Source organism: Hyla sarda, chromosome 7 (genome assembly GCF_029499605.1).
Source record: "Hyla sarda isolate aHylSar1 chromosome 7, aHylSar1.hap1, whole genome shotgun sequence".
Classification (NCBI taxonomy): Eukaryota; Metazoa; Chordata; class Amphibia; order Anura; family Hylidae; genus Hyla; species Hyla sarda.
In genome coordinates this window covers 129,444,097-129,462,227 of record NC_079195.1, presented here as the reverse complement: position 1 = coordinate 129,462,227, position 18,131 = coordinate 129,444,097, and positions in this window count along the sequence as shown.

Here is an 18,131-nt window from a genome sequence, read left to right as displayed (position 1 = left end):
GTGGTGCCAGAACAGCAAAACAATCCCCACATGGCAACTATTTGGGAAAAAAAATCCCTCAAGGAACATAACAAGGGGTACGGTGAGCCTTTACACACCACAGGTAATGTAAGTAATAGGAGAAAAAGGTAAAAATGTAAGTAATAGGAGAAAAAGCCTCCTAAAATGTTTAACCCCCTTTCTTCTGAGTATGGGAATACCTCATATGTGGATGTTGAGTGCTCTGCGGGCGAACTACAATGTGCAGAAGAGAAAGTGCACCAATAGGCTTTTGGAGAGAGAATTTGTTTGGAATGGAAGTTGGGGGCCATGTGCGTTTACAAAGCCCCCCATGGTGCCATAACAGTGGACCCCCCACATGTGACCACATTTTGGAAGCTCACTGTACCCCTTATTACATTACGTGAGGGGCGTAGTTACCAAAATGGGGTCACATGTGGGGTTTCCACTGTTCTTTCATCATAGGGGCTTTGTAAACATACATGACCTTCAATTTCAAACACTTTCTCTCTCCAAAAGCACAATGGCACTCCTTCTATTCTGAGCATTGTAGTGTGCCAGCAGAGCAATTTATATCCACATATGGGGTATTTCCTTACTCAGAAGAAATGGGGTTAAATATTTAGGGGACTTTTTCCTCTTACCCCTTGTGAAAATGAAAAATTTGGGCTAACGCCAGCCTTTTAGTGAGAAAATTTTAAAAAATTCACGACCAACCAGCTCACTATACCCCTTGTTACGTTCCGTGAGGGGTGTTGTTTCCAAATTGGGGTCACATGGGGGTGTTTTTTTTTCCATTTATGTCAGAACCGCTATAACGATCAGCCACCTCTGTGCACATCACCTCAAATGTACATGGTGCTTTCACTCCTGAGCTCTAGTGTGCGCCCGTAGAGCATTACACCGAAGAAATTGCATTACAAATTTTGTGGGTCTTTTTTGACTTTTACCTCTTGTGAAAATTAAAAGTATGGGGCAAAACCATCATGTTAGTGTACATTTTAAATTTTTTTTAACATGCTGGAGTAGACCCCAACTTTTCCTTTTCACAAGGGGTAAAAGGAGAAAAAGCCCCCCAAAATTTGTTAGGCGATTTCTCCCGAGTATGGAAATGTCCAATGTGTAGCCCTAAACTGTTGCCTTGAAATACGACAGGGCTCCGAAGTGAGAGAGCGCCATGCACATTTGAGGCCTAAATTAACCCCTTAAGGACCAGGCCATTTTACACCTTAGGACCAGAGCGTTTTTTGCACATCTGACTACCGTCACTTTAAGCATTAATAACTCTAAGATGCTTTTACCGAATATTCTGATTCTGAGATTTTTCGTGACATATTCTACTTTATTTTGGTGGTAAATTTTCGGCGTTACTTGCATCCTTTTTTTGTGAAAAATTTAGCATTTTTCTAACTTTGAAGCTCTCTGCTTGTAAGGAAAATGGATATGTCCACTTTATGTTGACATCATAAAATGGACATATTTTTACTTTTTGAATTTTTTTTAAAATTAGAGGGCTTCAAAGTAGAGCAGCAATTTTCCAAAATTTCATGAAAATTGCAAAATCTGAAGGGACAGATGTTACAGAACTACAACTCCCAGCATGCCTGGGCAGTCTAGGCATGCTGAGAGTTGTAGTTTGGCAACATCTGGAGGGTTACAGTTTGGGCACCACTGTAACAGTGGTCCCCAAACTGTGACCCTCCAGATGTTGCAAAACTACAACTCCCATCATGCCCAGACAGCCTTTGGCTGTCTGGGCATGCTGGGAGTTGCAGTTCGGCCTTCCTAGTGGTTGCCACAGTAAAAATCACTTTACTTTCAGTTTCATTTCTCCCCCCACCGTCGATTCCCTACTTGAGCCGGGATCTCCGGTGAATATCTGCGATGATTTCCAGGCCCCACGAGTCTTCTCCTCCAGGTACCGGCCTCCATGTTCTCCCCCCGTTCTGCCTGACATCCAGGGGTGGGCAGAACGGGGGGTTGCCATGGCAACCCACCGTCCTGCTCTGCCATTGGTCAGAATCAGTTCTAACCAACGGCAGGGGATAGGAGGAGATTGCAGCATTGCGACCTCACTCCTACCCTGCAGGATGCTGGGGCCTGTCACTCACAGGTCCGAGCATCCCTATTTTCCGGGTGATTGGGTCACCAGAGACCCGATCAGCCCAGAATAGGAGAAAATCGCATGTCTGAATTGACATGCGATTTTCTGCGATCGCCGACATGCGGGGGTCCCGGGACCCCCCTCGGCATTTGCACGGCATGCCTGCTGAAAGATTTCAGCAGACATGCCGTTCCGATCTCTGCCCGGCGCGCGGCAGAGACCGGAAATACAACAGGACGTTCTCTAACGTCCTTGGGCATTAAAGCCCAGGTAGCGAGGACATTCCAGAACGTCCTATGTCCTAAAGAGGCTAAAGATTGGCATGGGGACAGACCTGGATGCAAGAATTATACTTTCCTCCGATACCAAAATTACGGCAGTGTTCCACAACCAGGGTGCCTCCAGCTGTTGCAAAACTCCCAGCATGCCTGGATAGTCAATGGATATCCAGCAACACTGGGAGTTGTTGTTTTGCAACAGCTGGAGACTCTGTTTTAGAAACCGTGCTGTACCAGACGTTTTTCATTTTTATAAATTTAAATGGGTAAATGTGTAGGGGTATGTGCATATGTAATGTTTTACTTTTTATTTTGTGTAGTGTAGTGTTTTTAGGGTACATTCACACAGGTGGGTTCCCAGCGAGTTTCCCGCTGTGAGTTTGAGCTGCAGCGGAAAATTTGGTGCATCTCAAACTTGCTGCGAGAAATTCACTGTAAATCTGCCTGTGTGAATGTATGCTGTACATTCACATAGGCGGGCAAACCTCCAGCCATTGCAAAACTACAACTCCCAGCATGCCCTTTGGCTGCCCGCGCATGCTGGGGGTTGTAGTTATGCAACAGCTGGAGGCACACTAGTTGCAAAACACTGAGCGTTTGTTACTTAACTCAAAGTTTTGCAACCAGTGTGCTTCCAGCTGTTGCAAAAGTAAAACTCCCAGCATGTACGGACAGCCAAAGGGTATGCTGGGAGTTGCAGTTTGCAACAGCTGGAGGAACACTGGTTGCAAAACACTGAGTTAGGTAACAAACTCTGTTTCGCAACCATTGTGCCTTCAGCTGTTGCAAAAACTACAACTCTCAGCAGTCACAGCTGAAGGGCATGCTGGGACTTGTAGTTATGCAACAGCTGGAGGCATACTAGTGCAACTCCCAGCATGCCCTTTGGCTGTCCGTGCATGCTGGGGGTTGTAGTTATGCAACAGCTGGAGGCACACTGGTTGCAAATACTGAGAGTTTGTTACTTAACTCCGTGTTTCCCAACCTGCATGCCTCCAGCTGTTGGAAAACTACAACTCCCAGCATGCATTGTCTGTCAGTGCATGCTGGGAGTTATAGTTTTGCAATAGCTGGAAGCACACGGGTTGAGAAACACTGAATTAGGAAACAGACAATGTTTCCCAAAAGTGTGCCTCCTGTTGTTACAAAACTACAGCTCCCAGCATGCCCAGACAGCCAAAGGGCATGTTGGTAGTTGTAGTTATGCAACAACTGAAGGAGAACAGTTTCGAGACCACATGTAGTGGTGTCCAAACTGCAGCCCTCCAGATGTTGCAAAACTACAACTCCAAGCATGCTCAGACTGCCCAGGTATGCTGGGAGTTGTAGTTTGTCAACATCTGAAGGACCTAATCAGCCCCGAATCGCTTCAAATCGTGCCATGTTGCGCTCGCCGACATGAGGGGGGGGGGGTCTCAGGATCCCCCCATACATTGTCATGAGATGCCTGCTGAATGATTTCAGCAGGCATCCCGGTCCAGTCCCGGCCCGGCGAGCGGTGGGGACTGGACTCGGGAACGGGGGCATACCCATATGCCCTGCATCCTTAAGTGGTTAATATGAAAGTTGTGTATCTTTACTCACATTATTAGGCTTGGCTCACATCACGATTTTACCATCTGATTAACAGACAGTAGAATCGGACAAAAAATGATTCCCTGAAATGGTTTCCAACCTTATTCGAAATAACTGTTTTGCATTCTATTTAAAATCCTATCCAAAAATCGTTTTGGTAGAAAATTTTAAGCTTTTTCATCCTATTTTTACACTACTTGTATGTAGCAAGAGGAAGAATCTTAAGTTTCTAGCACTTTCCAGAGTATTCCAAGGCTTCTGAGCTTGTGTAAAAAAAATGTGTGTGCGATAAATCTGATGATGATGCACAGTCACATGATTCAATACGATTTAAATATACTATAATAATCTAAAAAATCGTACACGATTTCAATCCGATTTTGAATCTGGGCAAAAAATCGTGGTCAACCACGATTTTACCCCTGAGATAAAATAGTGCAAAATCAGATGCGGATCAAAACTGATGCATGTGTTGAATATGATTACTTAATGGAAGTCGATGGATACAACTTGGCATACAGTTTTGAACAGTTTGAAGGTAAAAAAAAATGTGAGGAAAAAGTAGGATGGTAAAATCGTGATGTAAACCCTAGAAAAATGCTTAGGGAGAGGCATTCTGTGGTCCACATCCTGTGCAGTCAGGCAAAATATGCTAAAATATATTTGGTAGGATCTTTGGCAGGCACATATTCAGGTATGTCCCTATTTGATGATACTACAAAGACATATCCACCATTTTAGTTTTTAGCTCCTGTAGATCGGCTACTAAGTAATAGTGTGCCTCTGTGAGATCATAATGTAAAGGTGCCAATTCTGCCATTTTGGTCTCAGTGAGATCAATTCCAACCTCCATGTCATTAAATTGGACAATGACCCTGATTTACTATTGTAAACCCTACTTGTTTTGTAGGGTTGTGCGCCAGAATTTGATGCATTACGCCCTAAATTGTGTCTGCTTCAGAATTTGCACCCAAATTTTTTTTAACCCCTTCCCGCATAATCCTGTTTATAGACGGCGAATTGCACATGTCCTTCGCGCATTCCGCCGTTTATAAATGGCATTCAGTTAATCTGGCGATGCGCTGCATCATACGGGTTAACCGGCAGAACTCCCGCTGTTACTGGCGGGAAATAAGTCCTGCCTGACATCCCAGGACCATCTGTGATTGGTCCTGGGCAGAGAGCTCCATGATTGGTCCCTGAGCCCCAACCGCAGTGTCTCTGCTTCTTTGTTACTGTAACGTCGGCTCCGAAGCTCTCACTTCTGTCTAAGGAGTCGGCGTTACAGTAACAGAAGAAGAAGGAAGATAAAGTGTAACAAAAGCTTTTATAAAAGCTGAAGAAAACCACTAAAAGAGCTATAAAACTGCACCCCTGTAGTGCCCCTTACTGCAGCTTACTTCTCCCCGGTCTCTAAAGTCGATCTCACAGGCTGCAGTGAAGATTAGTGTCACTGTCACATATAAGTGACAGTATATTAGTGTCAAACATTGCCCATCTGTGCCCAGCAGTGCCTATCAGTAACCCCAGTAATACCTGCTGCTGTTCTGTAAAAGTCTGCAGCCTGTGTGAACTGACAGGCTGCAGTGAAGATTAGTGTTACTGTTACTGAATTTATCAGTGACAGTGCCCATCAGTGACAGTGCCCAGCAGTGACAGTGCCCAGCAGTGATAGTGCCCATCAGTGACAGTGTCCAGCAGTGACACAGCGCCCAGCAGTGACACAATGCCCAGAAGTGTCCCTGCAGTGCCCCTTCCTGCCTGAAGTCTGGAGCCTGTGTGAACTGACAGGCTGCAGTGAAGATCCTTGTGACTATCACTGAATATAACAGTGACAGTACAGTAATAAAGTGTCACAGTGCCCAGAAGTGATACAGTGCCCCTTATCCTGCTGCTGATTCATTCATTCATATTCATTCATATTCATTAATTCATTCAGCTGCTGTAACCTATGATAGTAAACAGGCTACAGTGAAGACATTTAAGTATGTTTTTTCTTTTTCTCTGTAGTTACAAAGGAAATTTTAAAAAAGTAACAAAAAAATCTAAAAATGTAAAAAAAAAAATAAAAAAAAAAAATATATATATATATATATATATATATATATATATATTAGCTTTTAGTGACACATTATAGTTCTAGTGGTGCTGTTAAAGTTTTTTGTTTTTGTTTTTTTTTATCTATTCTAGTTCTAGGGATTCAGGGCAGCCAGTTCGCCACTGTTTTGTTGTTTGTAGTGCGGTTACATTTTGGTTGTTTGTTTCCGTAAAAAAAAAAAAAGTTTAAAAAAATGATGTTAAAAATGTAAAATACAAAAAATATATCTTTTAAATGTTGGAACATCATAGACACTGCACCAAATATGTCAAGGCATCACACGTACACCAGTGAGGAGGCATATGCCTTCTTGGCATCTTCCTCAGGTTCAGACAGCAGTGAAGAGTTGCTATATTTGCCCTCTTCTTCTTCCTCATCCTCTACTGATTCTGATGAGGAAACTCCCCACCACCGTCCGAGGCATAGTACTGAGCCAGGTCCTAGTACCAGTTCTGCACAAAGTCCTAGTGCCAACGCTGAGTGGGCTCTGGCTTCTAACTTTATACCCCATTTGTCTGAGTTTGTGGCGACTGCAGGCATTCATGTTGACACCACGGGGTTAAAAGAAGCGGATTTTTTCAGCTCTTCTTTTCAGAAGAGTTTATTAGCATGATTGTGGAGGAAACAAACAGATATGGCGAGCAATTTATGCCCATCCACAGGCATATCATGCCAGGCCTTACCAGTGGATGCCAATCAATCCACTAGAGCTAAAAAAAAAAATTCGGCCCCTTATTAACTATTTCAACCAAACATTTTCTGAAACGTACACCCCAGAAAAAGAGATTGCAGTGGACGAGTCTCTTGTGCACTACAAGGGAAGGTTGCACTTTAGGCAATACCTGCCTAACAAATGGGCTAGGTATGGAAAAAACTTTATAAATTGTGTGAGCGCAACAGGCTACACGCACAAATTTAGAGTCTATGAGGGGGAAGACTCAACAATAGATCCCCCAGTGTCCCCCTGTACTAAAAACAATGGGAAAATAGTATGGGATCTAGTTCACCCCCTGCTAGATAAAGGGTATAATATCTACCTTGATAATTTTTATACCAGCGTCCCATTACTAAGATGCCTGCTTGCCAAGGGTACTAATGCCTGTGGTACCATTAGGCGAAGGGGGAAGCAAGGCTGTGTGCAAGGACAACATGATGCTTGTCAAGTACAAAAGGGACAAGCGTGATGTCCTTGTACTTACTACCATACACCCAGACAGATCCACCCCCTGTCCAGGTCCGTGGTACCACAGATAGAGCCCCTAAACCTGTGTGTATCCAGGACTATAATAAGTTCATGCGAGGGGTGGATCTGTCTGATCAGGTCTTGCAACCTTACACTGCCCTTCGCAAAACACGGGCCTGGTATAAAAAATTGTCACTGCACCTCCTCCAAATTGCCCTGTTCAATGCATTTGTGCAGGAAACGTGCAGGAAATACAAATGTGCAGGAAATACAGGTACATTCCTGCAATTTCAGGAAAATGTCATCAAGACCTTTTTGTTAGGGGATCAGGAGGGGGAGGGAAGCAGCGCCACAGGATCCGAGAACAGAATTGTACCAGAGCAACATTTTCCTGGAGAAGTTCCCCGTAGAGAATAAGTAAGCAACAGAAAAGGTGTCTGGTGTGCTCCAAGCATTGGAAAAGACACCAATTACCACTGCGAGACATGTCCCCTCAAGCCCGGTCTGTGCATTCAAGACTGTTTCCGAATTTATCATACATTATTTAATATCTAAATGTGTCCCCTTTAATTATTTTTACACTTACTTTGGATAACTCTAAACGCACCCTTGAAATTACATTATTACTTATTAGTGAGCATTTCAGTAATTTCCCCTTTTTTCTCAATTACATTTTATTTCCACAAATCAAATTGGAAAATCCCTAACAAAACTAAAAATTCATATCATTCTGTGGATGAATATTTTGGCCGATGTAGTTTTTCATTTTCACCATCTTTCTATACCCCTAACAAAACTAAAAACCACTCTCATTATACCCTGTGAGAAGGTAAAAGTGATGGTGTTTGACGGACACTATGTGTCACCAAAGCTCCTGGCCTTGGTGAAGTAAAGCTGAATATTTTTCCAGTATCTGTGCTGCGCTGCAGCCTGATACTTTGTCTGTAGTGTGGCTGGAAGGCTAACATGGGACAGCTTTATTGGGAATGACTAAGTGTAGGGTGGGGGTCATTCCCCACAATCCAGGCCGGCTTTTCTTGACCTTAAAGCTAGACTCCCTCAACAGGTGAGGGGGATTGTCTTTTGGCAGCTGACACAGCCAGGAGAAGCTATGTGAGAAACTTTGATCTGGATATCAGGAAAAGCCATTGCTATGTCTTTGTACCGCTATACTGTTAACCACACCTCACTGCAAGAGTCGTCACATCCCCCAGTTGAATACTTTGCCCGGTGTAGTTTTATATTTTCACCACCTTGCTAAACCCCTAACAAAACTAAAAAAAAAATCTCATTACACCCCTAGATGAATACTTTGGCCGGTGTAGTTTTTTATTTTCACCACCTTGCTAAACCCCTAACAAAACTAAAAAAAAATCTCATTACACCCCTAGATGAATACTTTGGCCGGTGTAGTTTTATATTTACATCACCTTGCTATACCCCTAACAAAACTAAAAATAATTCTCATTATATCCCTAGATGAATACCTTGGCAGGTTTAGTTTCATATTTTTGTGAAAGTGAAAATAATTGGTGCTAAAAGTGCAAAATATGCATCGAAATTTGAAATTAAATTTTCACTGCAGAATTCTACAAACTTTCCTCAAACACCTGAAGGGTCAAAAAACTTGTTACACCCCAAAATGGGGTCGGTATGGGGTGCAGTTTCCAAAATGGAGTGCCATGTTGGGGGTTCCCACTGTTTTGGCACCATGGGGACTTCCTAAATGCAACATGCCCCCCAAAAAACCATTTCAGCAAAATGCTCTCTCCAAAAGCCAAATTTTGCTCCTTCCCTTCTGAGACCTGTAGTTAGGGGTATTTCCTTACTTGAGAGAAATGGAACTACACATTTTTGGGTGATTTTCTACTATTACCCCTTGTGAAAATGTTACATTTGGGGTAACACCAGCAATTTAGTGAAAAAAAACAAATTTTTCATTTAAACCTCAAAATTTAACAAAATATTGTGAAACCTCTGTGGGGAGTTAAGGCTCACTGTACCCCTTGTTACATTCCTTGAGGGGTGTAGTTTCCAAAATGGAGTGCCATGTTGGGGGTTCCTACTGTTCTGGCACCATTGGGGCTTCCTAAATCGACATGCCCCCCTAAAATCATTTCAGCTAAATTCTATCTCCAAAACTTGCTCCTTCCCTTCTGAGACCTGTAGTTCGCCAGCAGAGCATTTTACATCCTCATATGGGGTATTTCCTTACTCTAGAGAAATGGAGCTACAAACTTTGCAGTGATTTTTCTCCTATTACCCCTTGTAAAAATGAAAAAATTGGGGTAACACCAGCAATTTCATGTAAAAAAAACTAATTTTTCATTTAAACCTCAAACTTTAACGAAATGTTGTGAAACACCTGTGGGGAGTTAAGGCTCTCGGTACCCCTTGTTACATTCCTTGAGGGGTTTCGTTTCCAAAATGGAGTGCCATGTTGGGGTTTCCCACTGTTTTGGCACCATGGGGGCTTCCTAAATGCGACATGCCCCCCCAAAATTTGCTCCTTCCCTTCTGAGACGTGCAGTTTGCCAGCAGAGAATTTTACATCCTCATATGGGGTATTTCCTTACTCGAGAGAAATGGTGCAACAAACTTTGCAGTGATTTTTCTCCTATTACCCCTTGTAAAAATGCAAAATGTGGGGTAACACCAGCAATTTAGTGTAAACCTTTTTTTTTTTCATTTAAACCTCAAACTTTAACAAAATGTTGTGAAACACCTGTGGGGAGTTAAAGGGGTAGTCCAGTGGTGGAAAAACTTATCCCCTATCCTAAGGATAAGGGATAAGTTTGAGATTGCGGGGGGTCCGACCGCTGGGGCCCCCTGCGATCTCTCTGTACGGGGCCCCGGCTCTCTGCCCAGATAGCGGGTGTCGACCCCCGCACGAAGCGGCGGCCGACACGCCCCCTCAATACATCTCAATGGCAGAGCCGGAGATAGCCGAAGGCAGCACTTCGGCTCTGCCATAGAGTTGTATTGAGGGGCCATCGCCTCGTGCGGAGGTCGACACGCCCCCTTCCCACGGGCTGTCGGGGCTCCGTACAGGAGATCGCAGGGGGCCCCAGCGGTCGGACCCCCCCGCGATCTGCAACTTATCCCCTATCCTTAGGATAGGGGATAAGTTGCTCACCCCTGAGTCACCACTGGACTACTCCTTTAAGGCTCACTGTACCCCTTGTTACATTCCTTGAGGGGTGTAGTTTCCAAAATGGAGTGCCATGTTTGGGGTTCCTACTGTTCTGGCACCATGGGGCTTCCTAAATCCGACATGCCCCTCCCCCCCCCCCCCCCCCCCCAAAAAAAAAAAAAAATATTTCAACAAAATTCTCCCTCTAAAAGCCAAATTTTGCTCCTTCCCTTCTGAGACCTGTAGTTCGCCAGCAGAGCATTTTACATCCTCATATGGGGTATTTCCTTACTCAAGAGAAATGGGGCTACAAATTTTGGAGTGATTTTTCTCCTATTACCCCTAGTAAAAATGCAAAATTTGGGGTAACACTGGCAATTTAGTGTAAAAATTTATTTTTTTCATTTAAACCTCAAACTTTAACAAAATGTTGTGAAACACCCTGGGGAGTTAAGGCTCACTGTACCCCTTGTTACATTCCTTGAGGGGTGTAGTTTCCAAAATGGAGTACCATGTTGGGAGATCCTACTGTTCTGGCACCATGGGGGCTTCCTAAATGCAACATGCCGCCCTAAAAACCATTTCAGCAAAATTCTCTCTCTAAAAGCCAAATTTTGCTCCTTCCCTTCTGAGACTTGCATTTCGCCAGCAGAGCATTTTATATCATAATAAGGGGTATTTCCTTACTCAAGAGAAATGGGGCTACAAATTTTGGAGTGATTGTTCTTGTTACGCCGAGCGCTCCGGGTTCCCGCTCCTCCCCGGAGCGCTCGCAGCGTTTTCCTGTTCGCAGCGCCCCGGTCAGACCCGCTGACCGGGAGCGCTGCGATAATGTCCCTAGCCGTGATGCGATCCGCGATGCGGGACGCGCCCGCTCGCGATTCGCATCCCGGCTCGCTTACCAGACTCGTTCCCCGTCTGTGCTGTCCCGGCGCGCGCGGCCCCGCTCCCTAGGGCGAGCGCGCGCGCCGGCTCTTTAAGATTTAAAGGGCCAGTGCACCAATGATTGGTGCCTGGCACAATCAGTCTAATTAGCCTCCACCTGCTCCCTGTCTATTTTACCTCACTTCCCCCTCCCTTCCTTGCCTGATTTTGTTGCCATTGTGCCTTGAGAAAGCTATTCCTGTGTTTGCCATTACTGTGTTCCTGACCTCTTGCCGTTGCCCCTGACTACGATCCTTGCTACCTGCCCTGACCTTCTGCTACGTCCGACCTTGCTCTTGCCTAATCCCTTGTACTACGCCTATCTCACCAGTCAGAGAGGTTGAGCCGTTGCCGGTGGATACGACCTGGTTGCTACTGCCGCTGCAAGACCATCCCGCTTTGCGGCGGGCTCTGGTGAATACCAGTAGCAACTTAGAACCGGTCCGCCGGCACAGTCCACACCAATCCCTCTCTGACACAGAGGATCCACCTCCAGCCGGCCGAATCCTAACAGTAGATCCGGCCATGGATCCCTCTGAGGTGCCGCTGCCAAGTCTCGCTGACATATTCACGGTGGTTGCCCAGCAATCCAGACTGATCGCCCAACAAGGTCACCAGCTGTCGCAATTGACCGCCATGCTACAGCAACTTCAGTCACAGCTACATCAACAACCATCTCCTCCGCCGGCTCCTGCACCTCCTCCGCAGCGAGCGGCCGCTCCTAACCTCCGCTTGTCCCTGCCGGACAAATTTGATGGGAATTCTAGACTCTGCCGTGGTCTCCTGTCTGGGAAGGCCCTGTCATAGGCCACACCGCTCTGGGCACCTCTCTCACAGTATCCTTTGCAATCTACCCCTGTGCCTCCCGCCGAGGAGGCTATGCAAGTGGATCGGTCTCGCCTGACCCATATGGAGAGGACTCGCCACAGAGATAAAAATTTATGTCTGTACTGCACTAGTACCGAACATTTCTTGGTGGATTGCCCTATTCGTCCTCCATGTCTGGGAAATGCACGCACGCACCCAGCTCACGTGGGAGTGGCGTCTCTTGGTCTGAAGTCTGCTTCTCCACGTCTCACTATGCCCGTACAGATTTCTCCTTCTTCCAACTTCTCCTTCTCAGCTGTGGCCTTCTTGGACTCTGGTTCTGCGGGAAATTTTATTTTGGCCTCTTTTGTTAATAAGTTCAACATCCCTGTGACCCGTCTCGCCAAGCCGCTCTACATTTCCTCGGTCAACGGAGTAATATTGGACTGCACTGTGCGTTACCGCACAGAACCCCTGCTCATGAGCATTGGACTGCATCACGAAAAAATTGAACTTTTTGTTTTGCCCAACTGCACCTCTGAAGTCCTCCTCGGTCTGCCATGGCTACAACGCCACTCTCCTACCCTTGACTGGACCACCGGGGAGATCAAGAGCTGGGGGGCTTCTTGCCACAAAAAATGCCTCATGTCTGCTCCCAGTCCCGTCAGTCAAACCTCAGTGTCTCCTCCTTTACCTGGTCTCCCCAAGGCCTATCAGGACTATGCTGTGTCTCCTCCTCATAGCCCCCGTCATGGTAACACTCTGCCCCGTGCCAAGCTTCACCCTCTTCCCCCCCTCCCCACTCCCACGCCTTCTGGTTTGCCCGCTGTTGATGAGGTTTCCCGGGACTTCTCCACCATCTGGAAAGAGACTCAAAAATCCCTCATACAGGCCTCATCCCGGATGAAGAAGCATGCCGACAAAATAAGAAGAACTCCTCCTGTCTTTGTTCCTGGAGACAAAGTGTGGCTCTCCGCCAAGTATATCCGCTTCCGTGTCCCCGGTTATACACTGGGATCACGTTATCTTGGACCCTTTAAAATCAAGTGTTAAATCAATCCTGTCTCCTACAAACTCCTTCTTCCCCCTTCTCTCCGTATTCCTAACGCTTTTCATGTCTCTCTCCTTAAACTGCTTACCCTTAACCGCTTCTCTCCCAAGGTTGTTGCTCCTACTCCTGTCTCCGGGTCCTCAGATGTCTTCTCGATTAAAGAGATTCTCGCGTCTGAGACGCTCAGAGGTAAAAAAAAATTTCTTGTAGATTGGGAGAATTGAGGCCCTGAGGAGAGATCAGGGGTACCCGAGGATAACATTCTCGACAAGGAACTAATTCACAAATTTTCAGGTTCCAAAAAGAGGGGGAGACCCAAGGGAGGGGTACTGTTACGCCGAGCGCTCCGGGTTCCCGCTCCTCCCCGGAGCGCTCGCAGCGTTCTCCTGTTCACAGCGCCCCGGTCAGACCCGCTGTCCCTAGCCGTGATGCGATCCGCGATGCAGGACGCGCCCGCTCATGATTCGCATCCCGGCTCGCTTACCAGACTCGTTCCCCATCTGTGCTGTCCCAGCGCGCGCGGCCCCGCTCCCTAGGGCGCGCGCGCCGGCTCTTTAAGATTTAAATCAGTCTAATTAGCCTCCACCTGCTCCCTGTCTATTTTACCTCACTTCCCCCTCCCTTCCTTGCCTGATTTTGTTGCCATTGTGCCTTGAGAAAGCTATTCCTGTGTTTGCCATTACTGTGTTCCTGACCTCTTGCCGTTGCCCCTGACTACGATCCTTGCTACCTGCCCTGACCTTCTGCTACGTCCGACCTTGCTCTTGCCTAATCCCTTGTACTACGCCTATCTCACCAGTCAGAGAGGTTGAGCCGTTGCCGGTGGATACGACCTGGTTGCTACTGCCGCTGCAAGACCATCCCGCTTTGCGGCGGGCTCTGGTGAATACCAGTAGCAACTTAGAACCGGTCCGCCGGCACGGTCCACGCCAATCCCTCTCTGACACAGAGGATCCACCTCCAGCCGGCCGAATCCTAACAGTTCTCCTATTACCCCTAGTAAAAATGCAAAATTTGTGGTAACACCAGCAATTTAGTGTAAAAAACTCATTTTTCTTTTAAACCTCAAACTTTAACAAAATGTTGTGAAACACTTGTGGGGAGTTAAGGCTTACTGTACCCCTTGTTACATTCCTTGAGGGGTGTCTTTTCCAAAATGGAGTGCCATGTTTGGGGTTCCCACTGTTCTGTCACCATGGGGGCTTCCTAAATGCGACATGCCCCCCAAAAACCATTTCAGCCAAATTTTGCTCCTTCCCTTCTGAGACCTGTAATTCGCCAGCAGAGCATTTTACATCCTCATATGAGGTATTTCCATACTTACAAGAAATGAGGTTACAAATTTTGTGAGCTACTTCTTTTGTTACCGATTATAAAAATGAAAATAATGGGGCTACAATAACATGTTAGTGTTAAAAATGGAGATTTTGAGTTTTCTCTTCCACTTTACAGCCATTCCTGTGAAACAACTAAATGGTTAACAAATGTACTGAATTTCATTTTGAATAATTTGAGGTGTTAATTTATCATAATGGGTTAATTTTTGGGTATTTATAACTTAAAGGACCTCAAATTCACCTCAAAACTGAACTAGTCCCTCCAAAAATTTCAGATTTAGAAATTTTCTTGAAAATCTTGAAAATTGCTGCTAAACTTTGAAGCCCTCTAATGTCTTCAAGAAGTAAAAACATGTCAACTTTATAATGCCAACATAAAGACATATTGCATATGTGAATCAATATATCATTTATTTGTAATGTCCATTTTCCTTACAAGCAGAGAGTTTCAAAGTTAGAAAAATGCTAAATTTTCGAATTTTTCATGAAATTATGGAATTTTTTGCGAATAAATGACGCAAGTATTGATGAAAATTTACCACCAACATAAAGTAGAGTATGTCACAAAAAAAAACATTCTCAGAATCAGTATGATACGTGAAAGCATCACAAAGTTATTAATGCATAAAGTGACACAGGTCACATTTGCAAAAAAATGGCTCGGTCCTTAAGGCCAAAATTACTTTGGTCCTTAACCCCTTAAGGACCAGGCCATTTTACACCTTAAGGACCAGAGTGTTTTTTGCAAATCTGACCACTGTCACTTTAAACATTAATAACTCAGGAATGCTTTTAGTTATCATTCTGATTCCGAGATAGTTTTTTCATGACATATTCTACTTTAACTTAGTGGTAAAATTTTATTGTAACTTGCATCCTTTCTTGGTGAAAAATCCCCAAATTTGATGAAAAAAATGAAAATTTGGCATTTTTCTAACTTTGAAGCTCTCTGCTTGTAAGGAAAATGGATATTCAAAATACATTTTTGGGGGGTTCACATATACAATATGTCTACTTTATGTTTGCATCATAAAATTTATGAGTTTTTACTTTTGGAAGACACCAGAGGGCTTCAAAGTTCAGCAGCAATTTTGAAATTTTTCACAAAATTTTCAAACTCACTATTTTTCAGGGACCAGTTTAGTTTTGAAGTGGATTTGAAGGGTCTTCATATTAGAAATACCCCATAAAAGACCCCATTATAAAAACTACACCCCCCAAAGTATTCAAAATGACATTCAGTAAGTGTATTAACCCTTTAGGTGTTTCACAGGAATAGCAGCAAAGTGAAGGAGAAAATTCCAAATCTTTTGCAAGGGGTAAAAAGGAGAAAATTTTTACTTGTATTTCAAACCCAATTTCTCTCGAGTAAGCACATACCTCATATGTCTATGTTAATTGTTCAGTGGGCGCAGTAGAGGGCTTGGAAGGGAAGGAGCGACAAATGGTTTTTGGGGGGCATGTCACCTTTAGGAAGCCCCTATGGTGCCAGGACAGCAAAAAAAAAAACATATGGCATACCATTTTGGAAACTAGACCCCTCAGGGAACGTAACAAGGGGTAAAGTGAACCTTAATACCCCACAGGTGATTCACGACTTTTGCATAGGTAAAAAAAAAAAATTTTTTACTTAAAATGATTGGTTCCCCAAAAATTTTACATTTTTAAAAAGAGTAATAGCAGAAAATACCCCCCAAAATTTGAAACCCAATTTCTCCCGATTCAGAAAACACCCCATATGGGGGTGAAAATTGCTCTGCTGACGCACTACAGGTCTCAGCAGAGAAGGAGTCACATTTGGCTTTTTGAAAGCAAATTTTGCTCTGGGGGCACACCGCATTTAGGAAGCCCCTATGGTGCCAGAACAGCAAAAAAAAAAAACATGGCATACCATTTTGGAAACTAGACCCCTCGGGGAACGTAACAAGGGGTAATGTGAACCTTAATACCCTACAGGTGTTTCACGACTTTTGCATATGTAAAAAAAAAAAAAAAATTTTTACCTAAAATGCTTGGTTTACCAAAATTTTTACATTTTTAAAAAGGGTAATAGCAGAAAATACCCCCCAAAATTTGAAGCCCAATTTCTCCCGATTCAGAAAACACCCCATATGGGGTGAAAAGTGCTCTGCTGGTGCACTACAAGTCTCAGAAGAGAAGGAGTCACATTTGGCATTTTGAAAGCAAATTTTGCTCTGGGGGCATGCCGCATTTAGGAAGCCCCTATGGTGCCAGGACAGCAAAAAAAAAACACATGGCATACCATTTTGGAAACTAGACCCCTTGGGGAACGTAACAAGGGGTTAAGTGAACCTTTATACCCCACAGGTGTTTCATGACTTTTGTATATGTAAAAAAAATTTTTTTTTTACATAAAATGCTTCCTTTCCAAAAAATTTAACATTTTTAAAAAAGGGTAATAGCAGAAAATACGCCCCAAAATTTGTAACACAATTTCTCCCGAGTACGGCGATACCCCATATGTGACCCTAAACTGTTGCCTTGAAATACGACAGGGCTCCAAAGTGAGCGCGCCATGCGCATTTGAGGCCTAAATTAGGGATTTGCATAGGTGTGGACATAGGGGAATTCTACGCCAGTGATTCCCAAACAGGGTGCCTCCAGCTGTTGTAAAACTCCCAGCATGCCTAGACAGTCAGTGGCTATCTGGCAATACTGGGAGTAGTTGTTTTGCAACAGCTGGAGGCTCCGTTCTGGAAACAGTGGCGTACCAGACACTTTCATTTTTATTGGGGAGGGGAGGGGGGCTGTGTAGGGGTATGTGTATATGTAGTGTTTTTTACTTTTTATTTTATTTTTTGTTAGTGTAGATTTTTTAGGGTACAGTCGCACGAGCTGCGGCAGAAAATTTGTCACAGCTCAAACTTGCAGCCGGATACTTACTGTAAACCTTCGCCCATGTGAGTGTACCCTGTACGTTCACATTGGGGGGGGGGGACATCCAGCTGTTGCAAAACTACAAGTCCCAGCATGTACGGTCTATCAGTGCATGCTGGGAGTTGTAGTTTTGCAACCCCTGGAGGCTCCGTTTTGGAAACAGTGACGTACCAGACATTTTTCATTTTTATTGGGGAGGGGGGCTGTGTAGGGGTATGTGCGTATGTAGTGGTTTTTACATTTTATTTTATTTTTTGCTAGTGTAGTGTAGTGTTTTTAGGGTACAGTCGCACAGGCGTGGGTTCCCAGTAGTTTCTCGCTGGCAGTTTGAGCTGTGGCAGAAAATTTGCTTCAGCTCAAACTTGCAGCCAGATACTTACTGTAATCCTCTGCCCATGTGAGTGTACCCTGTACGTTCACATTGGGGGGGGGGGGGGGGGGGGGGAGAAACATCCAGCTGTTGCAAAACTACAACTCCCAGCATGAACGGTCTATCAGTGCATGCTGGGAGTTGTAGTTTTGCAACAGCTGGAGGCACACAGGTTGTGAAACACCGAGTTTTGCAACCAGTGTGCCTTCAGCTGTTGCAAAAGCTACAACCCCCAGCATGTACGGACAGCGGAAGGGCATGCTGGGTCTTGTAGTTATGCAACAGCTGGAGACGCACTGGCTTGCTACTTAACTCAGTGTGCCTTCAGCTGTTGCAAAACTACAACTCTCAACAGTCACCGACAGCCAACGGG